We start from the raw sequence: 12,136 nt of genomic DNA, 5'->3' as shown, positions 1-12,136 counted from the left end.
AGGTCATGGCTCATAACTTAACAAACATCCTAAACATGTCTGGGTTAGTTTATGAAATGTGTGTCACTTATTCACAGGAAGGGAAAAATGTCCCTAAGACATATCACTATGTCATTAAAAGAGGGTTATTTTTAAAAAATTACCCAAGAATAATGGATTTATTTGGAATTTGGGTTGTGCCCACTTTTTCTTTCAGCAGGTAGAGTACCTTTCTCTACAAACTGCAGAGAACACATGAAGTAGCTATGTGTGGGAAGCCCTCATGGTAGGAGGCAGGCAGTGAATGATGTTGATGTTATTCATCCCAAATTCGCATTCTTGGCCAGATTCATCTCACCATGCTTTTACTACTTAACTGAGATGTTAGGATGTGGTTCAGCACATCTGACTATGTCTCCAATGCAGATGTCAATGTCTGAGCCAGCTGGCTTTCATTACACTTAAGGGAAATATCACCAATGAAATCAGTGGAGCCCAGGTGAGATTTATTTAACCAAAGGCATTATCCAACCCATCTACTCTGGGATGAGAGGTATCATAATCTAGACTCCACTGGCAATCTCAGCTAGCTGTTCATTCATTCATAGGAGGAGTCCAGCATGACTTGCTCAGATATGCACCTGCATTGCTCACAGACATAGCTTCTCAGATGAATTTCCCCCAAGGCTACATGTGCCGTCCACCTAAGTCACCAAAAGGGACTGAAAGCCATATCCAGAAAATGCTTCATATGCAGGAAATCCATATTCACACTTCCTTCTGACAGATTCAGAGACCCATGCCCCAGATCTCAGCTGGATTTGAAGGGCACAAATATAACCTGTGTGACCCACAGGATTTGGGGTTATGATGCATGAACAAGTTACTTACGATCAAAGATAGCTGTAAATCAGTTGCTTTGCAATAATTGTCCTTGTACAGGTTTCTCCTCGGTAGTCCCCTACAGTAAACACAGGGTAATTGGAGGAATTTTAGCCCTTAAAGCATAAAGGGTTGAGCTACCTTGCAATGATTGAAGAGGACCATGTAGTAAAGGCAAGTGGAGGGCAACAACTGAAAGGCTGACACATGGCATGAGATTCACCTGATCAAATGTAAGCATCTTTTACACACGTTTTTAGGCATAAGGTAGTCACCCAGGGCTCATTCACTTAGTTCTTCTGATCCTAAGCGAGCTCTCTAGAACATGTCAGATGAATTGCTCCCTAAATTTACGTATTCTTTCTACCGGCTGGAAAAGTAGCACAGACCAGGTTACTGAAAGATGTACACATAGAGTCAGGTAGGATGAGCCTCTCTCATGGAAACTTTCCACAACATTTTACACAAATGTAATGCTATCCCAAAGTGGTATGTGCACATGTCCATGACTTTTCATGAGCTGGGCCAGAGATTCAATTTTTTCCTTCTGTTGAGGAGTGTCTTGCCCAGAAGGAGGCAACAGGGCACAGCTGCAATAATGATTTTTTTTACAAGCTTTTTTTGTAAGGAACTTTTTTTATTCCAAACCTTTTAGGAAAATAACATTTTTATATTAATTAGCACTTTTATTTCTGTATTTATAAAACCATTTCACAAATTTCATTTTTATTTATGAAAGCATCTCATGCTGCCTTCAATACTATCGCTAAAAACTTGGATTGTTTGCATTAAAAATAATAACAAACAAGCAGGAGTTCTTTTGAAAATAGCAAGGTCTCTGAGCAATTTCATTGTGTTTGGAGAGACGGTCACTGCTCAAAGCACTTTCATTGAGACTGATTAGATAGAGCATGGGGATTTTGCTGCAAATATTTTTATTTCAGCAAGGATGGTATTAACCATTTAAAATCTGATGTAAAACATGGAGGCAGAGGAACAACAATCAAATTGTTCACTGGACACCTGTTTGACCTGCCTGGCACTGTCCTGTGAACTCTCTTGTCTACTCTACCAATAGGCACCCAGAGCATCCAAAACAACTTTTACATGGGGAACCTACACAGGTGCTGTAGGAAATTTTTTAGATTATGAGACTGTCCCACAAATTCTCCATGCTATATGGCTCCAGTCTCAAGGCCGAAAGAAGAGCCGTAACAAATTAGGAGCTATAACATTCAGGCTGTGCTTGTGTGACTAATCCCTTCTGTCCTGCCATTAACCCCTATTTAAGGCAGATCAAGTGAAGCTCAGCTCAACACCAGCTGCAACCACCCACACAGTGTGCACTGAGTCTCTTTGCAGGGTGAAATTTACAGTTATGTTGAAACACACTGATCTTGCTCGTGTAACCAGCCCGCAGCCCATTGCACCGATTGTCTCTGAAGAATGTGAAGTGGACCAGCTCTTGAAGACAGGTCTGACAGTACTGCTTTACTTTGGTTGCTTTACTACAGATGGCTCTGTCTAACTTGGAAATCAGAAAGAAAAGTTCAGGATGTGCAGGTTTACCCAGGATAGCTTTAATCGGGCTCAGTTCAGCTCAGGCTAACCTCTTCAGTGTGTTCCCAGATGGCAACTTGTACAGACTGTGCTGACACAACTACCCTCTTGTTGATGACAGTTAGTGTAAGTGAGCCTACATGCATTCCAGGCATACTTCTGGCTACTGAAAATACAGGGTTCTCTGGAGTCTGGAAGAGACTGTTCTGAGCAAGGCTGGAAGTAAGTGTATATACATGAGAGCAGAGCAGGAGCTGTGGCCAGTGCTCTGAGGACGTGCTTCGAAAAGACAGAGAAGGAAAAATGGTCACTGGTTTTGCACTTGGCAAACGGCACGCAGTTTTGTTCTGCAAATCTTCCTGTGTCACCATGCATTGTCAACCAGTGCCTCGGTTCCCCATCTGCGCTGTGGTGTGTGGTGATGGCGAACTGGCCCATCTGGCAGATGCTGAGGTCCTGCAGGAACAGGATGGATGACAGACAGATGGTGGAGCTGGATGAGCTGGTCTCAAAATGTTTGCAAGAGCCTTCTCAAAAAGGTCTGACATTTTTTGTTTCTCCTCTTGCGGAACAGAGACCTCTGGAAAATGTGCTTTGAGAAAATCTGGTGGCTGACAGACCACCAGTAGCTCCTGATGCCAAGTCACTCCAGAGCACTACCGTGAAACCATGTGAAACAGGAAAATGCCTGAACTCTTCACTACAGTTGTTTTCTTGACAAATTGTTGGGAAGGGTTAACGTAAGTGGAGAGGTAAAGGAGGGGGAAATCCTATAGAGACTTCACCAATTTGGGTAAAGAATCACTTGTGATAACATAAAAAGCCTGTTATTTGGAACTGGAGAAAGTGAGAGCAGGGAAGCATTTCCCTTCTGTCCCCCATGCCCAGCATTCATGGGGCCGAGCATGTCATACCTGCAGCCAGGTATCCACTGGGTGCAACAGGATCATTTTCTTAAGTAACTATTAATAAATAGTATAGCTGTATAGCAGCTGTACAGCAGCTCAGAAAACCTGGAAGAGAGAGAGAGACAGTGCATCTACTGGCATCTATGAGTGAGCAAGCTCCTCTGCTGCTGCTTTAAAGAGTTATTTAATTTAAACTTGTCTCAATTTGATTCTTCCCCTCTCAAGCTGTCAGCTCCTGTCTCTGCACTGCCAAAAAGGCCAGCCTTCACTGTCCATTAATCCAATTTATGCTCAAGCACCATCACCTTCCTCCCAGGCTGCCCATCATCCAGAAAGGAACCCCCTGTAAAATCTGCAATTTTTAAAGCAAAAAAAGCTTTAATGTTTTCAACTTGTGAATGGCTTTTCAGCCAGGGTGCTTGTAAAGCAGCCCAGCCATAGATAAGGACACCAGTCTACTCTCCCTGCTGCCTCTCATATTGAACATCGTGGTTTGATAGGATTTTGTCTTTTCCACTGTATTAGTGTTGCAAACCCAATACATCCACTCTTGATCTCTCTTTGTGTGCTATAGTCAAACGGTTCATAGTATAGAATATGTACACCCTAGCGAGCAAGTGTAACAGCAAATTCCTCGGCTGAAGGCACTATGTTGTCTGCTCTTTGACTAGCATCTGAAGGTCTTGATCCCTCACAAGGACCTCTGGGGCTTCACAGATATTACTACCAATAATAACGTCACAAACTATTTGGCCTGTGGCTGTCACTTTCAACACAAGTGGGGGTATTGCTTTCAGTGCCTGGGTTTTGCTGCAGTTTTTCACTTTGCTTTACAAGACCATGTTCTAGTCCATTTGGAAGAACAGAAGACATTAAACCATGGCTTTTTCTCCACTCATTCGCTGTTCTTTAACCATTGAAGTACCACGTAGATTAGCACAGTTACCTTTGAATTACCCTTGAACAGTCTTAAATCAAAAGGAGAGGAGAACTTGATGTCAAATGTCAATTCACCAGCCTATGACATGGCTAGAGCTCAGGTTAGCTATAAACACAATGGATTTCAGTAGAGTTACCTGAAATATACAGAAGTATAGCCAAGAGCTTAATTTGATCTTAAAGTAACATTTCAGAAGACTCATCAGAGCAGCAACTGGATTTTTAATACCAGCACTTAGCCACATTTCAGCCATGCAGTGTCATTAGTGTCAACAGGAATGCTCAGGTGTAATTTGTCTCACTGTTTCTGAGTAAGCAAAGTGGAAACAATAATTCTATTAATGAAACCTGGAACTGTGTTTACCACACTGACGGAAATAGAGAGTCCTATGTCTATATATTAGAACGGAAATTAATCAATGGAAAAACCTGGAGCAGAAAGTGCTATTCTAAAAATAACAACAAGAAAAAGAAAATAATTATTTTTTTCACCAAGGCAGCTATTTTGTTAACTGCAGCATATATGCAAGGCATGAATAAGCCTGCAGTTCTCTTGACAGAAAGACAGCAATCAAGTCATGCAACAAGTTCTTCCACTGTCATGTTCAATACATTAGATTTTGCTGAGCAGGCATCAATGGAAAGCCTGTAGGACTTGGAAATAAGCATCATGCCATTGCGAGAAAGCATTACAAGTTAGTTAGCCATTTAAGCAAGAGATAATAGCATCTTTATTACTGGAGATGGGGAAGAGCTGGAGAGCTGAGAAGCTGGACCAGGACACAAGTATTGTTATAGTTTAAGGAACTTCCTTAGTGGAATTTTAATTTCAGTCTTGAGCATGCTTGGGACAAAAGACTGCAAACTTTGTTCACATTTTATCTGTTCATTGCGAAGTCAAATCATTTACTGCCTGCAGCAGTACCAATTTTAACAGCTCACTATTCCATGCAACAGTCTTCACCCAATGGTTTCTGTTATTATTCAATTTAAAACATTAGGTCTGAGGGAAGGAAATAAAAATTGTGCTTGTACTTTCATAGCATAGCATATGAAGATACTGTGGAAACTAAAGCAATATTACAGTTAATCATAATTTAATGATATCATTCAGTATAACCATCTGTTTTAAGAAAATGACCTGACAGCAAAGCAACCAGAGCCTGACAAGCCAGACTGCATGTAGACAATAAATCATTTGACAAATACAATCTGCTTTCATTTCTTTTTGCTAACTAATCTATGTAACAGCTCTGCTGAGTTACTGGATCTTAGAGAGATACTACTGGCTCCTGACATGTACACATGGCTGCTAATGCAGTTAGAGAAAGGTTACATTTTGTCTAAAGGCAAACTAAATCCAGCCTTATTGACATGTACTGGTAGATGCTCTGAAGTTCAGTGGGGAATTCAAGATGCAGAACTATTAAAGGAACATCAACAAACTTTAAGAAATATCTGAAATATATTCCTTTTTCATGTCGATAGTTATTATGATTTTACAATCATAAAGAGTAAAGCAAATACTTGTAGCAAAAATAATATTTTTCTATTAATAAAATAACAGATCAGGGAATTATGAAAATAAACTTCTGCTGTGACAAGTCCTGGTATGTGCCTCCTCTGGACTCTAAACTAGATGCATACCATGTTAGGACTGTGCTAGAAGTTTAAAGGTACACATGACATGAAAAGCAACAATCAAAGTAATGACAATGACCACGGCTGAGATTTTCCTTACAGATGCCAGACTTGTAAGCACACCGAGCTGCACCAGAGGGGCATTGCAATGGGGCTGAGGCTAGTGGCAACTGCATCTGCAATTTGAGGGTGATCAGATGAGTTTGTGCTTGAATTTCATTCAGTAAGCTAAACCACTGGTGCACTTGATATCAAACCCCAGCAGATATTTTCACTTCTCCTTCCTGCAAGCTTAAGCTTTTAAAGTTTAAAAGTATGTCTGATACCATCTCTCCCTCTCCCAGATGGAAGCAGTACTAGCCATGCCAGGACCAGGGCTGCTGAGTGACATCTCTCCTAACATGAGCCAGGCATGTGTGTGGCCTCTGGTGCACAGGGCTGTGTGTCTCCACCCACCGGGCTTGGATGAGTCTTGCTCAACCACATTTCCCTTTGGCCTTGGGCTCATTGTTAATGGTTCATTTACTCTTAGCATCCACTGCTGACTGGGTTGGGCTTGGAGTCCATGCTGGAGCTATCAACTGCTCCACCAGCAACTCTTAGCTCTCCCCCTCACTCTGCATAGGCTACTGTGAGTGATGCTATGCTCACCTGAGAGGGCTGAGGGCTGTCACTGACTGAAGCCCACTGTGATGTGCTCACTTCTCCTTGCCTGCCCCCATGCACATTACCACACTGGGTTGCTGTTTTTCCTGTATATTGGTCTTGCGCTTTTTCTCTGCCTAAGATTATTACGGTCCGTAATCCTATACAGCTAAATAAAAGAGGGCCAGGGAGTGATCCTGATGCCAAGAGGTATGGATCTGCTCATGTCTACAGTGTTTAGAACTAGGCCCTTGCAGAGGAAACCAGCCAGGACCATATCACAGAGCTCTTAGCCACCAGTTTCCTCTGCTCTGAACATGGAGTTTCTTTGGCCAAAACATTTGAAGTACTGTGAAGGTTGTGGTGAATCTACCTGCATAGCAGTCATAGAACACAAAGCATGGCATGTACTGCAACTCCTGTGGTGCTTGTGAGGGCACAGGAGGCTGACTGAGGGTACCAAGCCTGCTGCAACAGCACTGCAATGTTTGTATGATGGAAGGACCTAAACCTGATCCATTCTCATCTACTATTGCCTTTCAGCAGTGGTCTCTGGAGTAAACCATTCCCTCAAAGACACCCAGACTTTGTCTTGGAGAGTGTTAGAGCAACCTAGGACAGAACCAAACAGCAATGCAACAGGCCACATGGACAACCAGCAGCCCAGGGCTAAACCTCATAACCACAGCTTTTTTTTGACATTACAGATAATCACATAAATGAAGCATCCGCTGTTCCAGATTGGGTGGATGGTCCACATCACAAAGGATATGCACTCCAACCCATGTTGCATGCACATTCAATGTCAAAAGATGCATACTCAGAGGAGGTTTGCACATGTTCCAAATTGTTCACAGAGTCTGTGCCGATGCATTTATGGCTTGCAGGGCTTTGTAGGTATGCTTCAGAGCTGTGATGGCTCATGCAAGGCTGCAAAGGATTAATTGAATTGTGTTGCCTGTTTCCATTTTTATATTGTTAAAGTTAAAGTACATCTTTCTCACCTTCAGTTAATGGAAGGAAAAAACATACAGAAAGGTTTTTCTTCTCACAGGGAAAAAACAAGATTTGGTATGCAAGACTGGTGTGGTATCCTGGACCGGGGGATTTAAGGGGAAAGCAGTCTTATGACCTTGCATAGCAGAATAGCATCATGGGAGAGTTCAGGAAACTCACAGCATCATGTTTTTGACATCCAGAAGTCATCAGGTCACAAAACATCTGCTCAAACTTTTCCCCAGGATGCTTCAACATCATAAGAAGCATAATAAAGCCATCAGGTAGATTCTCTCATAGGTGATAGCACGCTGTCCTCCAATATTTTTTAAAGTATTCTGTCTCACTCTCAGGCTGCTTCATATTTATGGGAAGATGTTTATTCACAGAATCAATTCTCCCTTCAGAAAAGCTTCTAAAAGTAATATATATTACCCAAACTCTTTACTATATCAATTCATTTACTTCATTCTGTTTGTCAAGGGACTACTGGTAGTGCAAGTTATGTCCTACAAGCATGGGAAACTCCAGTGGGTTTTCCTTTCAGTATGTAAGGGTCTAGCTCATTCATACTTTTTTTCCCAATGAGATTTGTGGATGATCAGCCTGAGGTCTTCCACTTAAGAGTTTGCCAGAGTAAATGACCTGTAGAAAGACAGTTCACAGGAGATGAGTTCACTTGATACAGGATCATCAGCAGGTACATCTAAATAATCATCTGCTGAATCAACTAGACCAAGAGAAAATATAACATAAACACCTTTGAAGTAATTAATGGCTCAAAATACCGCAGTTCCACATGTCCATCCTCTACTCATCCTTTGGAAAGCATACCCTTGACCTCAGTAAAATCAAAGCACCAAGAATTTCTAGTCTTTTTTTTTTTTTCTTTTTTCTTTTAATGATGGCAAGAAAAAAGCAACAGCAAGAACAAACACAACTGCCAACACTGAAATTCGGGTGTGCAGCTGTGCCTTCATTTATATTGTTGTTCAAGCAGTCCAGCATGCACATATTTAACACCAAAGGATGACAGAAGATATTTTGAAGTTTTAGTGCATTTTTGCACAAGAAGAATAAAGGCTGAATTCCATTTGTTTCCCCACTAAACTGGGAATAGCGAAACCTCAGAGGGCAAAGATGGAATATGGATTGCAGTGGATGCCCAATGTTTACTAGGAAAACCCGTGCTTTATAAGGGTTCTCTGTTGAGTAACTTATTTTGTGGAATTCCTCAGATAAAGAAAATAGAGAGATCTGACCTTTTCAGGACAAAGATTTAAGAGCCTTGCTACATAATCAGGGCTTCCCCATAAAAGTACAGCACCATTAAAACCTCAGGCAAGTCAAGTCAAACAATTTACCACATGAAGTCTATTAAGAAAACTAATCAAGCATCACCAAATGAGGCAATGAACCGGGGACAAGACACCTGGTGAGGTTCACTGCTGCTACAGAATTAAGCTCATGGGTGTCTGTGGCAAATAACATCTTCAGCTGAAATACTGAGAGTGTACCCGTGGTGCAAGGAGAAAAAAGAATGAAGTCATGATGAAAAACAACAGAAGATGAAAGTAGCTGAAGTATAGGTCCAGACTTTGATCTCTTAGAGGAGAAAATGTTTATGCTACAAGTGGTCCCATTGATTTGGGAAACACTATTCATGGAGTAAGTTCCTCTTCCATATGAGAAACCTGTAAGAGCTTCTGTCAAGTCGATTACACTGTCAAATGCTGACTAATTACAAGAAATTCTTCACACTCTGTGTTAAAAGAACCCTTGCCTGTGATGAAGGAAAGCAATAAAAGCTGACCATCTCACATGGTATCTTTATGGATGAATAAAGAGATTGGTCTTTCACACACATCCATTTATTTCAACTCCATTCCTTTGGAATAATTCTTACTACTTCACAATTATGTGCAGGAGATGAAGCTATAAACAGGACCTACCTTTTGTGCCATAAAATATTGTATGCAGACTTTGAAGCCATGACACCAACCACGTCAGTAAACATGCATGAAAACTCTACTTGCAGGCAGTCAGGGGGCAGAAAATGGCAAGAATGCAAACAGGTCTCTGGACACGCCAGAGACATGGTCAGTCTGAAACATTCAGAGTATTGTAGATTTGGCCAGCAGACAGTGTGGACAATGTCCTTCATTCCAGAGAAGTTACTGTGCTGTCATTAATTGTAACTGCTTTGCTCTGGATGTACAGAAAAATAGGTCCAGGTGCATCCACAACCTGGAAGGAAAGGAGAACGTGCACAGGCAAGCAGCAGCTTACCCTGCGTGATGTAACACACACACTGCTGAGGGTGATGTTAATGCTTCCTTTGACCTGTTCCCCCCACTAACCATTTCCCTCCTTTTCTTCTGTAGGAAAGTTCTTGCTTGGATAAAAATTCATTATTCCCTCTAGCTGTCTAGCAAATTTTTAAAGCCTCGTTGTGTAACCTAAAGTCATGATACCTAATGTTATTCTTGTAGTCTGAGAGAGACTGAGCAGTCACAATGAGCATGAATTACATGTTATTTTATTAAAAATTCCCTTTAACATTTTCATGGAGGCAGACTAAGGTGAGTTCAATATATGCTTTAAAATTTAACTTAAACATTAACAAAAGGTAATTCAACATCAGTTTCCTCTAACTCTGAAAGCAAATGAAAAGTAAAGTTATATTCCCTTTGATTTTAGGGAGGGTGCTGGAAACTAAGAGGAATTGATTAGCTACAAGTATAAAATACAAATACTGACCAGTCTCTGTTGCCCAAGCTGTTTCCAATTAACAGAATAACTAGTAAAAATTAGGTCTTCTAACATTTCCACTAGGAAAACTTCATCCCTTTAGAGGAATTTCAAATTTCTGTGAAGACCCAGGTTTCACAGCTGGACCCTCTATCTAAGCCAAACTTACAACTCTTACAGGCAGGTCCTTTACCCTCCTGCCTCACTTCTGCTGAGAAAACATCTTGTTCTGATTATAAAACCAAGTTCAATAGATTACTTTTCTGTTTCGCCAAAAAGAGCTTAAATCAAATCAGATATTTTAGTGTTCATATAACACTTGAAGTATTCACTGAGATGGAAGTAATTACATACATTTTTAATATAAATAATAATCAGGAACTTCATGGCAGCTTATAGCAGGTACAAAACTGACCTCCCAGATTTTATCTTCAAAATTGCAGTAAATGAGACATAGTGGGAGACACACCTTAGCAGCACTAAATAATAGATGCCCCGTGATTGATGCCGCTTCCTTTTTAGTGAGACTTAGAACTTCTTTCTACTGTTCAAGTGATGCCTAAACTAACAAAGCAGCCAGGTAGTCTTTTTATTTCTTATGATTAATCTCAGCTAATGAAAAGTCTTTATTAAGTTTTACTTCCAGGAAGGGCAAGTGGAGCTCTTCACCTCATCAGAGCACAGCTAAGACACAGGCAGAAGTTGCTCCAGTTCCCATGTACCAACCACATGATTCTGTGGCATAATTCCAGAGTGGAATGGATGGATGATTTCACAATGCTGGTGAGTATCATGCCTTGAGGATTCCAAGCTGGGCCACTCGGAAAGGACATCAAACACGACATTATCTAACACTGTGCATGGCTGTGCCTGTGCCACAGGATGTATAACACCCTTGTGCGCTTTCCACTAAGGTCAAAAGCAGTTGCAGCTTCATGAAACAACATGGCAGCCACAACAGGGTACAGATGGATGTCTTCAAAACTGCTCTTTCATTAATGATCATATGGCTGGCAAAGACATATCACAGCTAAAATGTTCCAGAGCCACCAGTAGGCAGAGATCTGAACCTGCCAAAAATAGCTATGAATTTCTCTTCTCAACAGAGTGGCTGCAAGCAGAGCATTTCCTTGAACATGTATGGGAAAGGCAGAGTGGAAACATGATGCTGGAGAACTTACTGTTCCTGGAGATGAGGAGCTGTGTTATCTTCAGTAGGGGTTTCTCTCCAGGTTCATCCACAGCGTTTGAGTCCTTCCAGCTGTGAATGAAGCAATATGGATGAACATTGTCACACAGCCTAGACAGACAGAATAGGTTCAAAAATATCTTTAGCATTGGACTGCACCTTGCTCCATAGTGATACTCTGTGCATAGCAGGACACCTGAGGGTGATGTCTCTGGGCTGTCTGTCAGTCCCGGCACTCAAGTCAAAACACAGATCCAGGTTGCTGGTAATGGTGCAGCTTGAGCCAGTTGTGGTTTTGCATGCTGTCTTGCATGTTGAGATCTCCGAGGACAAGAGGTCCAAGTATTTCACCACTGCTGCTGACAGGAGCCACTGAGCCCTTTTAGCATGAAAATGAACCTCGAAATCAGTTACTTTTACTTTGGGTCTGCTTCTGTTATCAGGTAAGTCAATTCCAATTGGCGTGCCTGCCCTGTGCTTTCTCTCTTATCCTCAATAGCTGGTGCCAAGAGGAATGACATTATACCTGCCTTTTTCACCAGCTTGGTGAGTTAGCTACACTGAGGAACAAGGTGAGCTCCATGTCCTCCATAAAAATGTGGGCAATGCCAGCTGTACTGATGGGGTATCAGACTGTCCTGTAGCT

General features: G+C 41.6%; 1 long non-coding RNA gene across 1 annotated transcript; it reads right to left on the bottom strand.

Moving 5' to 3' along the window:
* Nucleotides 1-8,131: 8,131 nt before the first annotated feature.
* Nucleotides 8,132-11,710, bottom strand: LOC121085838. Its single transcript, XR_005827207.1, has 2 exons — nt 11,483-11,710; nt 8,132-8,195 (listed from the first exon to the last, which is right to left on the bottom strand). It is a non-coding gene; the product is annotated as an uncharacterized LOC121085838 (long non-coding RNA).
* Between the last annotated feature and the right edge of the window lie 426 nt (nt 11,711-12,136).

Source organism: Falco naumanni, chromosome 3, assembly GCF_017639655.2.
Source record: "Falco naumanni isolate bFalNau1 chromosome 3, bFalNau1.pat, whole genome shotgun sequence".
Taxonomy (NCBI): domain Eukaryota; kingdom Metazoa; phylum Chordata; class Aves; order Falconiformes; family Falconidae; genus Falco; species Falco naumanni.
Note: the sequence above shows the minus strand (reverse complement) of the source record. Positions and strands in the feature narration are given on the sequence as shown.